This window comes from Mesoplodon mirus, assembly GCF_964341445.2.
Source record: "Mesoplodon mirus genome assembly, chromosome: 18".
NCBI classification, from domain to species: Eukaryota; Metazoa; Chordata; class Mammalia; order Artiodactyla; family Ziphiidae; genus Mesoplodon; species Mesoplodon mirus.
Genome location: NC_138994.1, coordinates 56,518,471 through 56,535,455, shown reverse-complemented (window position 1 = coordinate 56,535,455; position 16,985 = coordinate 56,518,471). Strand labels below are relative to the sequence as shown.

Genomic DNA, 16,985 nt, shown 5'->3' with positions numbered 1-16,985 from the left:
CGCAGATTGCCTGGGGTAGAATTTTGTCTTCCTCGCTCCTGAGCTGTGTGGCCATGGACAAGTGACAACTTTTCTGAGCCTAGGTTTCCTCATCCATAAAATAAGGATAACAGCGGTACCTACGCTAGAGAGTTGTGAGGTTTCAATGACACGGCCATTTACTGGGTTTACATAGTATCTGGTACATGGGAAATCCCTGACAACACTTATTTGATGATTATTTAATATAATGATGATGATGCAAAGTGAAGACAGGGCAAGGTAAGGACATAAAGAAAGAGGAGGAGCTGAGAGAACAGAGCAAGGAGTCGAGTTCAGAGCCCAGTGGACAGGACAAGACAGCAGATGTGCTGAACAACTTAAACAAGGTGAAGATGATCTGCAGGGTAGGACCATGCGTCCCTCACGCTCATGTGCACACCCCCCGCCGACTCCAACACCAAGGAGGGGAAATGCAGCAGGCTGCTAGGGGCACACCCCTCCCTAACACGCCCCCCCCCCAAGTCTTTTCACTAGCTGCTGCTCCGAGAGCATCCCACCTTTTGCAGGAGGCAATGACTGGATTCATTTATTCATTCATTCATTCATTCAGGTACTTCCTGAGCACCTCCTGTGTGCCAAGCATTGTTCTACGTGCCTGGGATGGAGCAGCAAACCAAACAGACAAAAAACTAGTCTTGAAAGACAGACGGTAAACATCAGTAAGTCTATATGGGTGGTGTACCAGATGGTGATGAGTGCCATGGAGAAAAATAGAGCAGCAGAAAGGACGGGGTGTACCAGCACGTTCATTTCAGTTTTAAACAGGGAGGGATTTGAGCAAAACCTTGCAGAGGGGAAGGGAGCAAACCATGTGGACCCTGGGGGGAGAACATCCCCGGCAGAGGGAACAGCAAGCGCAGAAGCCGGAGGCAACAGCGTGCTTGGAGAGTTTGGGGGGAAAGCGAGAGGGAAGCAGTAAATGAACTCACAGAGGAGATGAGAGGTATCTGTTACTCAGGGCAGCACAGGTCACGGTGAGGACGTTGGCATTGACCCAGAGTGAGACGGAAACCGTCGGAGGGCATTGTCTGGGAAATACTTTATCAGTCTCTCCAGCTGCTGTGCTACAAATACACAGGAAGGGCAAGAGCAGGGGCAGGGAGACCATCCATCCTCCAGGTGAGAGATGGTGGTACTTGGACCGACGTGCTAGCAGGGAGGTGGTGACATGCTTGGATTCTGGGTAGATTGTAAAGATGGATCCAGTGGGATTAACCAATACGTTACACGTGGGCTGTGAGGGAAAGACAGGAGTCAAAGGTGACTCCCAGGTGTCTGGCCCGAGAAACTGCAAGGATGGAGTTTATATTGAATAATAAGCAATTTACTGATATATGGAAGGCTACAAGTGTAGGAGAAAGATGAAGAATTTTGGAATCAGGCAGACTGGGTTTGACTCCTGGCTTTGCTACTTAAAGGATACAGAGTCAGTCACTCAACTCTGCAGAGCCTCAGTTCTTTCATCTGTAAAATGGGCATCACGGTGCCTCTCTTGCAGGGATGTGATGAGGATCCAAATAGATGAAGGAGGTAAGGCTGGTCCGAAATAAAATTTGGTGCCATTTCCTCAATGATGTCATTCTTGGCCTTCTTTTGGTTGGAGCCCCTGACTCTGCTGATGGGCTGGATTCCCTGGGGTGCTCGGAGTTGGAAGAACCACTGAAGTCATGGCCTCCTGTTTTGATGGGCCAGGGAGAAAATGGGGCTGCTGGCTTGGTGCCTTGACCAGTCCCCATGTCATGAGCTAGCACAGTACTTGGGTCACCATCCTCCCCTCTGGGGGCAGGATCTCAGTCTCAGTAACCTTCCTAGGACCCCCAGCTCCTCCCAGACCCACCATGGTCAGGCACCGTTCCCCAGGGCAAAGGAAGGGGAGGGTTGAAACCTGCATTTCCTCAGGGGCTCAGACAGTGGTTCCCAGCCCTGGCTGCGCAACAGAATCACTCAGGGGGCTTTTTAAAATATGATGCCCAGGCCCTCACCCCAACCTCCAGTCTGATTTAATGAGCCCTAAGTGCAGTCATTTTTTAAAGTTCCCCAGGTGATCCCAGCGTATAGCCAAAGGCTGAGAAATGCTGGACCGAGTTACAATTTTGCCCGTTTTACAGATTGAGGCCCAGAGAGGTTAGGTGACTTATCCAGGGTCTCTCAGCTGCTAAGAGGTAGAGCCAGGATTCAAACCCTGGTAAGTCTGACGCCAAAGCCAGGGGTCTTTCTACAACATTAAAGACCAACAATTAATTAGGGCATTAATTGGAAAGGGCTTATATATTCTTCTGTGGCTAACTAACTCCTTTATAGAAGACTTGGGGAAACAGAAATGGTCAAAGAAATTTCCATCTGAAATGTTAGGAAGCCCCTGAAAAATAAAAGCAGGTATTCAGAGTGATTCAGAAGTCGGTAAGGGAAATGGATTCAGTCTGCAGAAGTTCGGTTTATAGACAACTTCTCAGAGACGCATCTGCAGGGCACATTCAAGAGTCACTGCAAAGCTGCCAGCCCTCAGTGTGCCCACCTGGTGCTTGGGTCAGATAAGTGAGCTGGGGGTTAGGTTAGAAACTGCCTGTGGTCAACCAGCATCACTGAGAGTCTAACCAACGCTAGACTCAAGGTTGGGCACACGGGGTCCTTGCTGACTTAGAGACCCTTCCATGCAAACCCATGGTGGCACCAACCCTGCTGCTCTCTGTGTTGATGGGAAGTCTCGGGACTCCAGCTGGAGCTGCTACCCTCACAGATGGTGCTTGAAGAAAAGACACGGCCACCGCCGCCAGCAGCCGATGGAGGTGAAAGACAGCTGGGAGACTGGATGCTGGGCCCTCGGTGTCCTCCAAAGCAATTAGAAATGCAAATAAGCCACACGATAATTACACACGTTTCAACTTCTCTTCCAGCCTCACAAACCACCTGTTATGAAATTAAAGGGGATTTATTTTTTAATTACTGTGACAGTAATTATCAGAGAGTTCAGATGCTTAGAACGAGGCCTGCATAGGGAGGTAGAAATTGGAAAAAAAGAGAGTGATTTTGGTTTGCAAAAAAGTTCCGAGCTAGTTTGGGATTCTGTAAGCACTCCGCTCTGCATTCAGAGTCACCTGCGGCTGCGTTTGGAACATAGGGCCAAGGAGCACATTTTAAAATGAAAGAGGGCTGCGGGGGAAGCCCAGGCATTGGGCTCAAGCAGGCCTGGGTTGGAATCCCACATGGCTACTCGCTGGCTGTGTAGCCTGGGAAAACGTTCTCAACTTCTCTGAGCCCTAATTTCCCTTAGAGGTAACAACCCCTGCCACCCCAATATTGTCATGAGATTGTTGGGAAGAGTTAAGAGGGAAGTGGTACATGCCCCTCGACCCACATAATTATGGATCACCATGAAAGCATGAAAATATACAGTCACACTGTCGGAGGTTGGGTTTGCTGTAGGGTCCTGGTGTGCCCAGGACTGTCTTGCTTTTAGCACTGAAAGTCCCACATCATGCAAACTAGCATACGCGGTCATCCTACTTTCCTGGCAAGCAGACATTGAGGTGGAGTTTAGCGCAGAATGTCCATTAGGGGGCGCCCTCGGGACCAACACTTGTGGCCTGGAGGGGAAAGAAGCAGGACAGGGTAGTAGGGAGATGTCAAACTGTGATGTAGACCCATAAAGGAGCCGTGGGCAAACCTACAGGCTCTCAGAGCTAACTGGCCCTTCTGAGCGATCCTAAGTTGGGCCTACATGGCCTGCAGGAATGAATCACTGGATGTAGGCTGCTTCGGGAAGGGGGGAGAGCTTCAGTGCCGCTGGGGCATCCCTGCAGGAGCTGACCCCCGGAGGCCACTGCTGACAGCCTGCCCTTTAGAATTCTAAAGCAGCAGGTGGGAGGGACATCTGTGCCAAAGAAATATGCACCTGTACCAGGCAGGTGGGTGGGAGGATATCTGTTGTCATGACAGGAAATAAAATCCATTTTTCTTCAATTGTCATCACTTCTCAGTAATTAACTGGATGCTAATGCCTTAGATGAAGCTTCCTCCAAAACCATAATTGAACTTTAGTAAGGTGTGCATGGAACTGCAGGAAAACAGAAATGGCAGCATGAGCTGAAACGTCAGGAAAGCTGTGTGGCAACTGCCACCTCCCTAAATGTGAATGAGAAAATCATGAATACCTTGAGAGCTGCCACAGCTTCCCCGGAATCAATGAGTACCTGAACTTATTAATGCACTTACCTTAAAATAATTAGGAAGCACCCAATTCCTTGTCATGAGCCTCATTGAGTATCTGGAAATGTGAAGACATCTAAGAGAAATGTATGAGGAGTGCTGGGCTGATGCCCGTTCCTTCAAAAGTAGTGCTTTCGAATGAAGGTGGGAAAGATGAAAAGAAGGAAGAAGAAAGGGAAATGGGGGAAACACAATACAGATAGCTAATATGAATAAACGTTCCGCCTCACTATAATCAAATAAGAAAAAGATAAAGACAACAGTGAGATCCCATATTTTACTTAGCAAATTGGTAAAGATTTTGTTTTTAATTTTAAATCCAAAGCTGGTGGGGCTGGGATGAGAAAGACACTCATACAACGAATGTAGGAATGTAAATCGGTAGGAAGTCTCTGGAAGTACCTATCTAAAGATGAGTTTTCATTCATCCAAACGTTAATGAACTACCTACTCTGTGCAAAGCACTGTGTTAATGTCAGGGAGATATCAGTAGGCCAGATACAGCCTCTCCAACCAAGAATGTATGAATAGCCAACCTCACAGAACCATGATGTAATGGGTACCTAAATTATGCTTCACCTATAGAATGGCATCATTTGGGGATGACTAAAAGTGATATTTTAAAAACAATTTAATAGCATAGGGAAAGGCCCATGCTACAATGCTGCATTAAAAAGACAGGATAAAAACTGTCCATGTATATAGTTCTGTCTGTATTTAGGGAAAGATGGCTGGAAAAATATCAAAACATTGTGGTGACGGCTGTGTGTTGGGATTACAGTGATTTTTGTTTTCTTCTTTATGTTCCTATATTTTCCATTTTTCTACCAAACTGAATGCCAACCAAACTATGTCAAGAAAGATATTTGTCAACTTTTAAACTTTATTTTTTAATTTATTTTTATTTTTACTAATGTATAGTTGATTTACACTGTTGTATTAGTTACAGCAAAGTGATTCAGTTATACATACATATATCTAGTCTTTTTCAGATTCTTTTCCCTTATAGGTTATTACAAGATATTGAGTATAGTTCCCTGTGCTATACAGTAGGTCCATGTTGGTTATCTATTTTATATATAGTAGTGTGTGTATCTTAAACCCAAACTCTTAATTTATCCCTCTTAAATTTTCTTATTACTATTTTATTATTACTTTTATACTAAAAATACTATTAGATAATATTTATTAAGGGCTGAGCAGGACATTGATCTGAGTGCTTTCTGACTCAGTTAATTCCCACAAGAAAGCAATAAGGAAAGTACTCTTATTATCTCCATTTTACAGAAGAGAAAACTGAGGCCCAAAGAGGTTGTCAGTGGCACGGCCCTGGAAGCAGCAGAACTGGAGTATGAACTCAGGCAGGTTGACCTCGGCCCCTAGGATCTTAATCTCCATACACTTTGTACATGGTGTTTTGATACTTAAGTGCTTTTCTTCTAGTTCATCCCAATATGTATGTGGAGGGCAGCCTGGTAAGATTGAACAAGACCTGACTATGAAGTCGAGTGACCTTGATTTAAGTCCTAGCTTCACCACTTCCTGGTGACCTCAGGCAACTCACTTCTCCTTTCTGAATCCTGATGTGCTTATCTGTGAGGCGGGGTTTAATGACCCCTGCCCCAGGAGACATGGCAAGTAGGTGACATGGGTGGATGTTTCTTTGCACCGTATAACATTCTCTAGAAACCCACGGTCCAGTTATCTCCCTGCCAACCTCACAGGGCTGCGGGGCAGATGAAACGGCATGGCAGATATGAAAGCACCTTATAAACTGTTACTATTATTTCACACTTCGCTTCCACTGCCTTTGTTGTTGACCAAAGTGGGAGGTCGTGTTCTCCTCCTGTCTCTGCTCCCCCACTCCCGCTCCAGGCCACAGTTTCCTACTCTGTTGGGTAGAGAGGAATGGACTCCTTGACCTCCAAAGTCCCACGAACTTGGACCTTGCAGGATTCCAACCGAACAGACAGAGCCGGTCATGGCTGGTCCCCAATCTATGATGAAAACTGCTGCCCATGGCAGATAGCTTCAACCAGGAGGGTGACGCCTCTGAGTCAGAGCTGGATTCAGGTCCACAGTCTTGTTGAGAACATTTAAAAGTGATGGTGGATGTACCGTGCTCAATGAATATGAGTGCCTTTCCTTCCCCTGCATGCCAGCTGAGTCAAAGTTGGCACTGGCTCTGGATTTCACTGTCGTATGGGGTCATTTTGGCTCATTAGAAAAATCATTAGCAGTTTCTTCCTCAATTAAAACCTACCATGGAAACAACAGAAAGATTGCTTTGCCTCCTCTGTTCGGCTACACCACAATTTCTCTAGGACAATCCTGCTGTGTCTCATTAAATGTAAAAAAAATGACAGTGAAATGAAACTCAGAGAATGCAACACTTCCTCTGGTTCAAGCAGAGGTGTGTATTAGTGTTATCACAGATGCAATTGCTTCTATTCAGTAAGATATCACCAGCCCACCTGTCCTTCTAGATTTAAACACCAGCTGAATCTGTACATCTTTTAGCAGACAGTGAAAAGCATTTCTCTTTTTGGACGTAGCTACCAGGAAATTCAGATCTGAGTTCACAGTTCACGTGCAGTTGCTAACTCATCCCAAGTGTTTGTTTCAACTAGCTTCTCTCTCTTCTCGCTTGTTTTTTAATCTGCTTTTTTCCAGTAATTTTTACTGTTCACTTTATGTGTTCTAAGATATTTAAATTTCCTCAAATTCTCTACAGTGTGAAAATAATAGCCCTCTTCCCACCTACCCGATCCTTACGTTATCTAGTTAACCTAACCTTACCCAGACTTGAGATGTTATCAGACACTTACTTCAAATGTGGGTTAAAAATAAGCATGCACAGGGGCTTCCCTGGTGGCGCAGTGGTTGAGAGTCCGCCTGCCGATGCAGGGGACACAGGTTCGTTCCCTGGTCTGGGAAGATCCCACATGCTGTGGAGTGGCTGGGCCTGTGAGCCATGGCCGCTGAGCCTGCGCGTCCGGAGCCTGTGCTCCGCAACGGGAGAAGCCACAACAGTGAGAGGCCCGCGTACCACAAAAAAAAATTAAATTAAATTAAAAAAATAAGCATGCACATTTTCAGAGTGGGGAGACATGTCAAGGAGCAAAACAGAAACAGCATCAGTAAAAAATAGAAGGACTTAATTGGACCTCTCTGCTGACATCAGCACATGAGGGTCTCCCAGGTTTGGTCTGCTACGGGCTAGTTCCCACCCTGGGAGTGACCAAAGTAACAAGGGCTCCCAGCTAGCCTTGGCACTTGCCATGTAGACTTCTAGATCCTTCGAAATGCTTCCTCTCCTTCCTTCCTTCCAGTCTAGACCGTGGCTGCTCTTGGGAATCCAGCCAGCCAGAAGCCAAGGTCCAGGAGGTGAGGACAGAGGTGGGATGCAGCCTTCTTTCGTGGGCACAGAGAGGGAGGCTCCGGAGGCATGAGCTGGGCGCAGCATCCTTTGTCTGCCTAACCAGCAGACTTGTTTTAGCCTAGTGGCCACTGTTTGGCTCTGAACCAGCTAGGGGCTCAGGGTCTGAGAAATGAGATCTGAATGTTACATATTCAGATTCCAGAGCGCATCTGTTTCCCAGTTTTTGGTCATGGGGCAGCTGAGTCAGGTGTCCATGGGGACGACCTAGAAGGCAGCTCTCCCCCTCCATCCGGCAGCCCTGCAGCCAGCCGGGGAGGGCTTCAGACCCCAGCTCTGCCACCTGGATTGCAGGACATTGGGTCCCCTCCTTAACCTCTCAAGTTCCTCATCTGTAAAATGGACATAAGCTAACCCATCCCCCCACCTTGTCGGTGGTTGTGAGGATTGAACCAGAGGTGATGTTTTCAAATTCCCAAACACAGAGCCCAGCACCCAGAGCTGTTCACGCAGTCATCCATTCCGCTGTCAGATGGAAGGGAGCTTTTCCTCTTTCCTCACTCGGTGACTTCCAGAGACTGATGATTGGCTCTGAGGAGGCAGGACGGAAGTTGAGCTCCGTGTACCCATCTATGGCATGCCGTATGACACTTGCCTGGGGCCGCTGAAGGATATTTTCGAGACCAAATTAGAATCTGCTCGGGTGACTAAAATAGGGGGTGCTAAGAGGAGGAAGGGTTTTGCAAACACCGTTCCAAACACTTTATGTTTCTACCTGCCTGTGAATCTGCACTGACTGTGACATAATCCCGAGCCGTGCCCCCAGGTTAACTGTGGCAGACGGGGGAGGGAGCTCCACTGGGCGTGGCTTAGACCAAGGACCTCAGCAAACCACCAAGAGGAGAGAGCCTCCTGCATACCTTGAGTTGACGGTTTCAGTCATAGGGTGAAGGGGGTAACCAGCATTGATTAGCACTGACTCTGTGTCAGGCACTTGACTGCCTTCATTGCATCAAATCCTCCCAACATCTGCATGAGTTAAGAATTATGACTCCATTTTTATGGATGAAGAAATTGAGATTCCAAAAAGTTAAATACGATATCTATGTATAATCGGGAATACAGAAGTAAGCAAGGGATTTCAGACAGAGGGCATTTAATCTGGGAAGTTAGTAACACATGTGCTGGAAGGGTTGAAGGGGCAAATGCAGGGTACTGGGGTAACCCAGATATCAGTAACTGCAAGAAGCAGTCACCACCTCCTAGGCCTGGGGAAGGCAAGGGAAGAAACCAACCGATATGCCTTATGTTACAGTTCACTTCATATTCCCAAAGAGAAACAGAACTCTATCCAAACTCATCCTAAAAAATTCTAGGAAAGGAACTGATTGGCCCAGCTTGGGTCAGGTGCTCACCAGGGACCAATCACCTGAACCAAGAGAGCAGGGTCACATAAAATGACAACTCCACCCCCAGGAGTACTCAGTTCCCAGAAACAGAGAGGGATGGGCGTTAAGTGGGACCACGTCGCGCCAGACCGTGTACATGACACTGAACAACAGCACCACACCGCATTTAATTGTTCCCCCGTTGTTGGACAGTTCTTGTTGCTACTTTTTTAAGATTATAACTAATGCATCAGGACATTTCTTTTTGCACATATCTTTTCCATAGTTAGAATCGTTTCCTTTATATAGTTTCCCAGATGTGGAATGTAGCTTATATAGAGTTTAAGTGGGTTTTTTAAAATTCAGATTATCCAAATACCAGCACTGATTTTACTATAGTTGCTATGGAAACTATTTTCTCTGTTGCTAAGCAAATGTCAGAAGATTAGGTAGTATAGACTAGTAAAAATATATAGTCTGTCTGTGGAGCCAACAGTCTGGAGTTAACTGTTCACTGGTTCTGTGACTTCGGGCAGGTTGTTGGACCTTTGTGACAGTTCTCTGTTCTTCCAAAAGTGGGAGCAACATAGTTTTCCTAAACAGGTCATTTGGAGGAGTAGGGAGAATATACGAAAAGCAAAAACAACCATCACGGTGCCTGGCACATAGTAAGTTTTCAATAAATTGTCCTTTTTAAGTTATATCTTAAATGTTTTAAAGGGTGTTGTAATTACTTTTCATCACGAGATCAATACTATTCAAAATAGGGAATTGATAGCCTCGTAGAATGCAAAGGACCTTAGTCCAGCCTGTAGCTATCTCTAAATGTCACCTAGGGAACTCCCTAGCGGTCCCGTGGTGAGGACTCCGTGCTTCCACTGCCGAGGGTGCAGGTTCAATCCCTGGTCGGGGAACTAAGATCCTGCATGCCGCACAGCACAGCCAAAAGAAATGTCATCTAGCTGAGGTGTCTACATTTCAAAGCAAAGCTTTACCTGCCTAGCGAGCACACATGAACTAGGAAAGGCTCAGAGGTCAAAGCAATCCACCTGCACTGCTCTTACAGTTGTCGATTGCCACCAGAGGGCATGCTGGCACGCCTTGGAGTCACATGGCACCAACAGAACACATCACTTCCTCCTGCGGGTCACCCTAGGCAGCATGCGTTCTCCTCTCAGCCCACCACCAAGTCCTGATTCAGCTTTCCAGTGTATATGAGGGAGAAGAAGGGGAGGAACCTATGTTCCAGGGTTCAGAAAGACACCTCGCCCTAACCTTAGGAGCCTAGACAGGGACCTGCACGCCAGACACCCTAAACTGGCCACACCGACAGCTCAAGGAGCTCACCATCTACCAGATACACAAAGAGGATGGTCACCAAATCTGGAAACATTGCTGAATCCATAATAAGTGGTTTATTGCTAGGACACTCAGATGCATGATAAAATAATATCTGTTTTTCCAGCGAGGCCCAAAGGAGGGATGGTCAGTTTTACCTGAATAGAGGGAGAGGGTGTGGTCACTGAACTGAGTCTTGAGAGATGATGGAGACACGTGGACCAGGGGAGGGGGTGGGCTGGACATTTCAGGCAAGAGGAGCAGCATGACAAAGACCCCAAGAGAGTCCCAGGGCCCCAAGAGAGTCCCAGCCTCACTTGCTCTCTCTGTCCTATCCAGAGAGAGAGACTGCTCTGGGTCTTTGAGGATACCATGCTGGACATGGATTGACCTGTCATGAGTCCAGAGTCTCTGGGGAGGAGTCCAATCCTTTATCAAAGGATACGGCTTATCCTTTAAAGACAAACATTGGATGTATTAATGTTCAGGAGAAGCTGAGTGATGAGTGCATTCTTCTCCACATGCCGGCTCTCAGCCCCCCACCTTTGTCTCTTTTATCACAGCCCAATTCTCTGGGTGGAAATTCTACCTTTAGACACCATGGAGGGCCTAGTGAGTGAGCCAGGGGTCCCAAACGTCTGGGTGTGTTCTCTGCAAGCCCACTTTCTGAGTTCTCACTTTATTCCATTGCCCTCCCCACTCCCACGATAAACCGTGCCATCCACTTATTTATTAATTCATTTAACTGATTCTTGCTGAGTTCACAGTACGTGTCAAACACTGCACAGAGTGGTGGGCAGGCAACAGGGAACAAACGCCTGGTCTTTGTCCCCATGGGGTTTGCAGTTCAATCGAGGAGGTAGATATTTATCAAATACTCTTATACACGGAGATATATGCCAATAAGGTCTGGAAACGTTAGGTACCATTTTATTTTTTAACAGATTGAAGATGTCCTTGTTGACATGATATATTGTCACCTATGCTTCCAGGCTTCATGGACACCCTGTGAAATTACAGACTGTGTTAAGGAAAAGCTTAGGAGGCTGAAAGGATGCTTAACAAAGATATTTAGAATGAGGATTCTGGAATATTAGGGTTACGAGGGACCTCAAGGCATTGAAGGCTAAGGCTTAGTGAGAGTGAGGGATTACCCAGATAACACAGGGAGTTAGTAGCTGGGAGAATCCGAGGTCCTTACCTCCTAGGCCAGCTCCTGCCCTAAAGCTCAGCATATAAAGTACTGAACAGAAGTTGAAGCCCAAGTAATGGGACTTACACCACCCCACCAGCACCCTTTTATCCTTGCCAGAGGACCCAGCCCTCCATCTCTGTCCCTCATCTTCTGGGAAGCCCGACTCCAGCTCCAGAGTGTTTGGGTCAAATCTGCAGTCACCGCTCTAGCGCTAACCCCTCCCCAGAGCTTTGCTTTAATCTCAGATGTTTGCTCCGCGCTTGAAGGAATAGAGGCCGCTGAGTGAGCACTTTCAGGACATTTTATGCTGCTTTTCCTTGCCAGGAAAACCTACCCTCCCTTCTTCTCTCCCGTTTTCCCCCTGAGCAAGATATAAATTATTTTAACTATCTTTACTTAAAAGCCAATAACCTGTAAAAGAACGCTGTTTGCCTTCTGTTTTGAAGTGCTTACAAAGCAAAGGGCAGCAGGTGCTTCAGGGCTGAGAAAAGACAGGGTTCTAGAGCCTCTGGGACAAAGGCCAGCAAGCAGCCTCCGCCCTCAGTCTGATGGCAGAGAAATAGCCCCGCCCAGGAACCCTTCTAGTCTGATGCAGAGAGAACAGTCCTGCCCTAATGGAAGTTCCAGTCTGATGGGAGGGATACAACCCCACCCTAGAGAACCCCAGTCTGATGAGAGAGGCAAAGCTCTGTCCAAGGGGAGGCCCCAGTCCGATGAGGGAGACAGGTGAGCCGTCTTTCTTTGCAGATGAAAAGCTGCAACTCGGAGCCATTGCCAAGCTCAGCACAGATATCTAGGACCACAGAGCTTTACATGTGGCCACGGTGCCCATCACTTAAGCTTTGCAGCCCCCATCCGGAGTGACAGCTATTCCCCACCCTGCCATGGGGTCTTCTGCCTCTGCCTCATGGCCTGACCCACACCCCAGGGGAACCAGGGGCAGCCCTGGCTGGTTTTAACAGCCAGTCCAGCATGGCTTTAATAATGCATGGCACCCAGAGTTGCTAATTAAACTTTAATAGTCTTGCACAGGCAAAGAGCAGTGGCTGTCACTCAGGGCAGGACTTGGGCTTCGGGGAGTTTAGGAAAAGTTTTCAGCTGCTGCCAGGTTCTCAGAATCAGGTCCCACATGGGTCTCAGTTCAGACATGCCATGTGGGGTGACATCCACTTTAAACAAACCAAGGCAAGTCTCCAACCCCTTGGATGGAGGAACTAGTTTTTTGTGAGCCTCTACAATGTGGTGGCTACTTTTCATATATAAACTTATTTCCTGTTATCACAACCCTGAGGTAATGACTACTATCCCCATTATAGAGAAAAGAACAATAAAGAGACAGGGATCTACCTGAAGCCACTTAGATGATCAAAGCAGAGCCGGGATTGAAATACTGGTCTAATCCGAAGCTCCTGCCTTTCCACTACACCGTGATGCCTCTTGGACATACTCGAAAAATATCCTGGAATTGGAAAGTGGGAGGAAAACTCGTCAGACTGGAGGCATGTAGCGTCACTTTCAAAGCATGCTAAGTGGGCTCAAGGAGCTAAAGGGAGAGTTGAGTGTGCAATCCGGGGATTTCAGATATAAAGAAATAAGCCCGTGATCCTTAAACATCAGAACTCATGAGACTCACGTGGGAGGCTTTCTTATTTGTTTGTTTGTTTATTTATTTTTGAACTACAGCTGATTTACAATATTATATTAGTTTCAGGTACAAAACATAGCAACTCAGTATTTTTATAGATTATCCTCCTTTTAAAGTTATTTCAAAATAATGACTATAGTCCTTGTGCTGTACAATATATCCTTGTTGCTTATTTTTTTAATACATAGTAGTAGTTTCTACCCTTAATCTCATACCCCTATCTTGCCCCTCCCCCCTCCCTCTCCCAACTAGTAATCCCTGGTTTGTTCTCTGTATCTCTCAGTCTGCTTCTGTTTTGTTATATACATTCATTTGTTTTATTTTGGGGGTTCCACATATAAACGGTAACATAGAGTATTTGTCTTTCTCTGTCTGACTTCTTTCACTAAGCTTCACCCTGGCAGGTAGGCAGGGCAAGAGAGAACACACAGGAGAACTGCATCTCCGTAAAGTAAATTTTACACACAGGAGAACTGAATCTCCGTAAAGTAAAAGGACAGCGTAAGAACACAATAGATAGCGGTAAGTCCAGGGCCAGCAGTCATGTCTTCCTGCCTCCAAGTTTCATACTTATTCAAGCATTCAGTCTTATCACTCTGGGCCGAGAGGGGAGGGGAGGTGTGCAGGTACTCTTCAAGAGGTGGCCCTTGGTGAGGGTGTTTGGGTGTGTGTGTCCTTGTGACCAGGGGCCAGTCTGTGAGGCCTGCAGGAGACACAGGCCGCTGCAGGGAGTGAAGAGGGCTTTGGCAGCATCAAAGCCAGAAGGGAACAGGGCTGGGGGACGGGTCTCTAGTAGCCCGGGTGAGAGATTATGGACACTTGCCCAGGGCAGTCACTGAAGTATTGGGACACATCAAGGAAAGGGGTGTGGGAGGTCCTTGCCCAGAGCCGTGTTGCCCCTACAGTCACCAATTAAGTACTGGATGAGCTAAAAGAAGATCATATTTGGCAACCATGGGCCATAGAGTGAAGGTCAGAACAGACTTAATGATTTTCCCAAGAAACCTTGTTTTGGGCATCAGAGAAAGGATGGATCTGGGGGGAAAGGGACTTGAAACAGCTAAATCCTCATCATATTTAACTCCAGGTGGGGCAGAGGTTGGACTCAGGCTGAGAGGTCTGGAAGGTAAGACCCAGGGAGCTACCAAGTAGGCAGGAAAAGGTATGTCCCCAACACATAAGTTCCAGAGTCAGAAGAGAAATGATGTTGCTGGCAGTCCTGGCATTCAGGACATAGATGATAGGAGGAAGACAAGAAATGTGGGGGGACTCTAGCAGTCCAAAACTCATGGAAGGTTAGAGCTGGAAGGAGCCGTGGGGGTCGTCAAGCCCTAACTCCTGACTTTCATACGAAGAGAGTGAGACCTAGACATGAGAAGGGACCTGCCCAAGGTCACACACCTGGCAGCTAGATCCCAAGCCTTCCGACTTCCAGGCCAGCCCTCCTTGCAACCCAGCGAAGGGCATCTCGCCGGCAACCTCCACCGTCCCACTTCCTAATTACTGTATGATCCTAGACTTGGAGATGGAAGAGGCAGCCAATTAAAATGTGCAATTTTTAAAATGTCAGTTCGGGATAGTGTATTAACATAATCCCCAGATGGAGGCATTAGCATTCGTGCTCCCTTACACTGCCTGGCGAAACTTACTGGCACGTCTAAAACTGCAAATGCTTTTAACTACCTGAGGTGGCAGGGGGCCCTCCAGGGAATACACGGACTGAGATGAAAGGTGGAGGAGATGTGAAGGCCCCTCCGTGTCCCAGTCTGGCAGGGAGAGGGGCTTGAGCAAAGGGAAATTGCTCAACGGGGGCTTCTTTCTTATCAGAGAACCCACAGGCGATGGTCAGATTCTTGGCAAGAAGGAACCCCATTAGTCAACGAATCCAAAACGAAGGGCTCACTAGTGAGCAAGAAACGTGCGCTCTGATCAGGTTCTGCTCCTAACTTGCTGGGTGACGTTGAGGAAGTCCCTTTACCACTCTGGTCCTCAATTTTCCTTATTCCTTAAAACAAGTGTTTGGGGTGAGATGAACCCCAGGGCTCTGTACCTCCAGCTCTGACATTCTGTTTGTGGCTCCTTAAGACACTAGGGCAGGCAAAGGGAAATTGGAACATTTTGGGACATTCTGGAACATTCTGGAACATTCTGGCATATTCTGGCCTGTCTTGACCCATCCGCTGTTTCTCACTGACACTTTGTACCCAAAGCTTGGCTCTGGCTTACCAGCCTCCATCTTGGCTTCTCTCAAGAAAAATTCTGTCTTTCTTGGTGCCAGATACCTTGGGTCACCACCTTCCAGGAGCTTCCATGCCCTGTATTGCTTGCTGCCTCTCCCCTATAGTGAGTCCCAGACCCTATTCCAGGAGGTATATCCAACATATACTCATGCACAAGAGCTCTAACGTGTCCCAGGAAAGTCCAAATTGGAAGAGATGTTTGTATCCACACCACCCACCCTATTCCTCTCCCACTATAGTAATCCATGTAGCCTGACTTTTAGGCTCAAAGGGAGTAGAAATGGATACGACTGGAAAAATAGATGAGGGCCAGTCCGTGGAGAGATTTTGTACGTTATCGTGTCAGCCAGTGTTCATTGCAGAGGGGTCTGTGGAGCCACAGTCCCATCCGGTGGTCATGGACCCGAACATAGACTTGGAGGTCAAGCCAGGTGAGGAGTTTGTGGAGATGCTGTCAGTGCTCTGGCCACCTGGCCTCTGTACTCTCTTTTCCTGCTGTCAGGCACTTCCTGCAAACACCTGTGACTTTCTGCCTCAGAGTAGTCTCTGGGCACAGGGACATCCCAGGCCTGAGCCCCGGGGCAGGCAGGAAGTTGGGGGTTTGGACACCCCAGGAGCAGCTCTCAACCAATGATAAAACAGGAGCAAACAGATGAACGGCCAGCTCCCTCCCCAGTCTGGGGTGATTACCCTGCAGTGTGTGTTTCACCATCTCTAGGGGGTCCTCTGCAGGGCTAAGCCCCAGGCACCGCAGTAGGAACTGACTCCAAGTTTACCGTATACAGTGGCCTTCCCTTCCCTGCCGTCCTTCCACAGCCCCCTACTAGGGCTTCCTGAAGTCACTCCCAAATGTACCCTGAAGTCCTAGCCTCTGGAGGGATCCTCTGGAGCACAGAAATGGTGCTTACTGTGCCCACTCTTGGAGATTCACAATGTACGTGGGTATATCAAAGGCTCTGAGAAGGCCTGCAAGAAATCAACATGTTTAACTCTGTTTAGCCCAACATTTTCTAACCTATTTGACCAGAGAGGTTTTTTTCCTTTAAGCACCTCATAGAAATCATGTTTTCTGGAAAATACTTTGGAAAATGCTATGCAGGCATTTTCAGGAACTACTGGAGTCGTGTGGTAGAAAGGCCCAGTGAGCAGTGGGTTGGCCATGGTGGGAACAATCACTATTATCAATGATAGTTACATCCCACTTTTGTCTGGATGCTGTAGGATTGTGGACTGTCACAGCAATCTTGTGATGGTTAACAGAGATGCTATTCGCACTCTCACGGATAAGGAATCTGAGACTCAGAGAGACTAAGAGACGTGCCCAAGGTTATACAGCTACTACGTGACAGGCTCAGGACTCCTAACTCCACATCCCTCTTTGCAGTGGACTTCCTACTTAGCAGCAGGACTGGGAATAAAATCCACATTCCCATCATCCTAGTCCAGGGTTTCTCCATCCACCCAGCAATGAGGGTCAGCCACTGGCCTCCAAAGGTTCCTGTGACTGAGCAGAGGTCAGAAGACCTCCAGGGGAAACGAGAGGAAGTGGGGA

The 16,985-nt window shown here is 47.4% G+C and overlaps 1 protein-coding gene across 2 annotated transcripts in view; it reads left to right on the top strand.

Moving 5' to 3' along the window:
* The window catches only part of ASIC2 (acid sensing ion channel subunit 2), a gene marked incomplete at its 5' end in the record, with an annotated part of 989,736 nt that overhangs the window by 878,008 nt on the left and 94,743 nt on the right, over nucleotides 1-16,985 (top strand). The window lies entirely within an intron of this gene.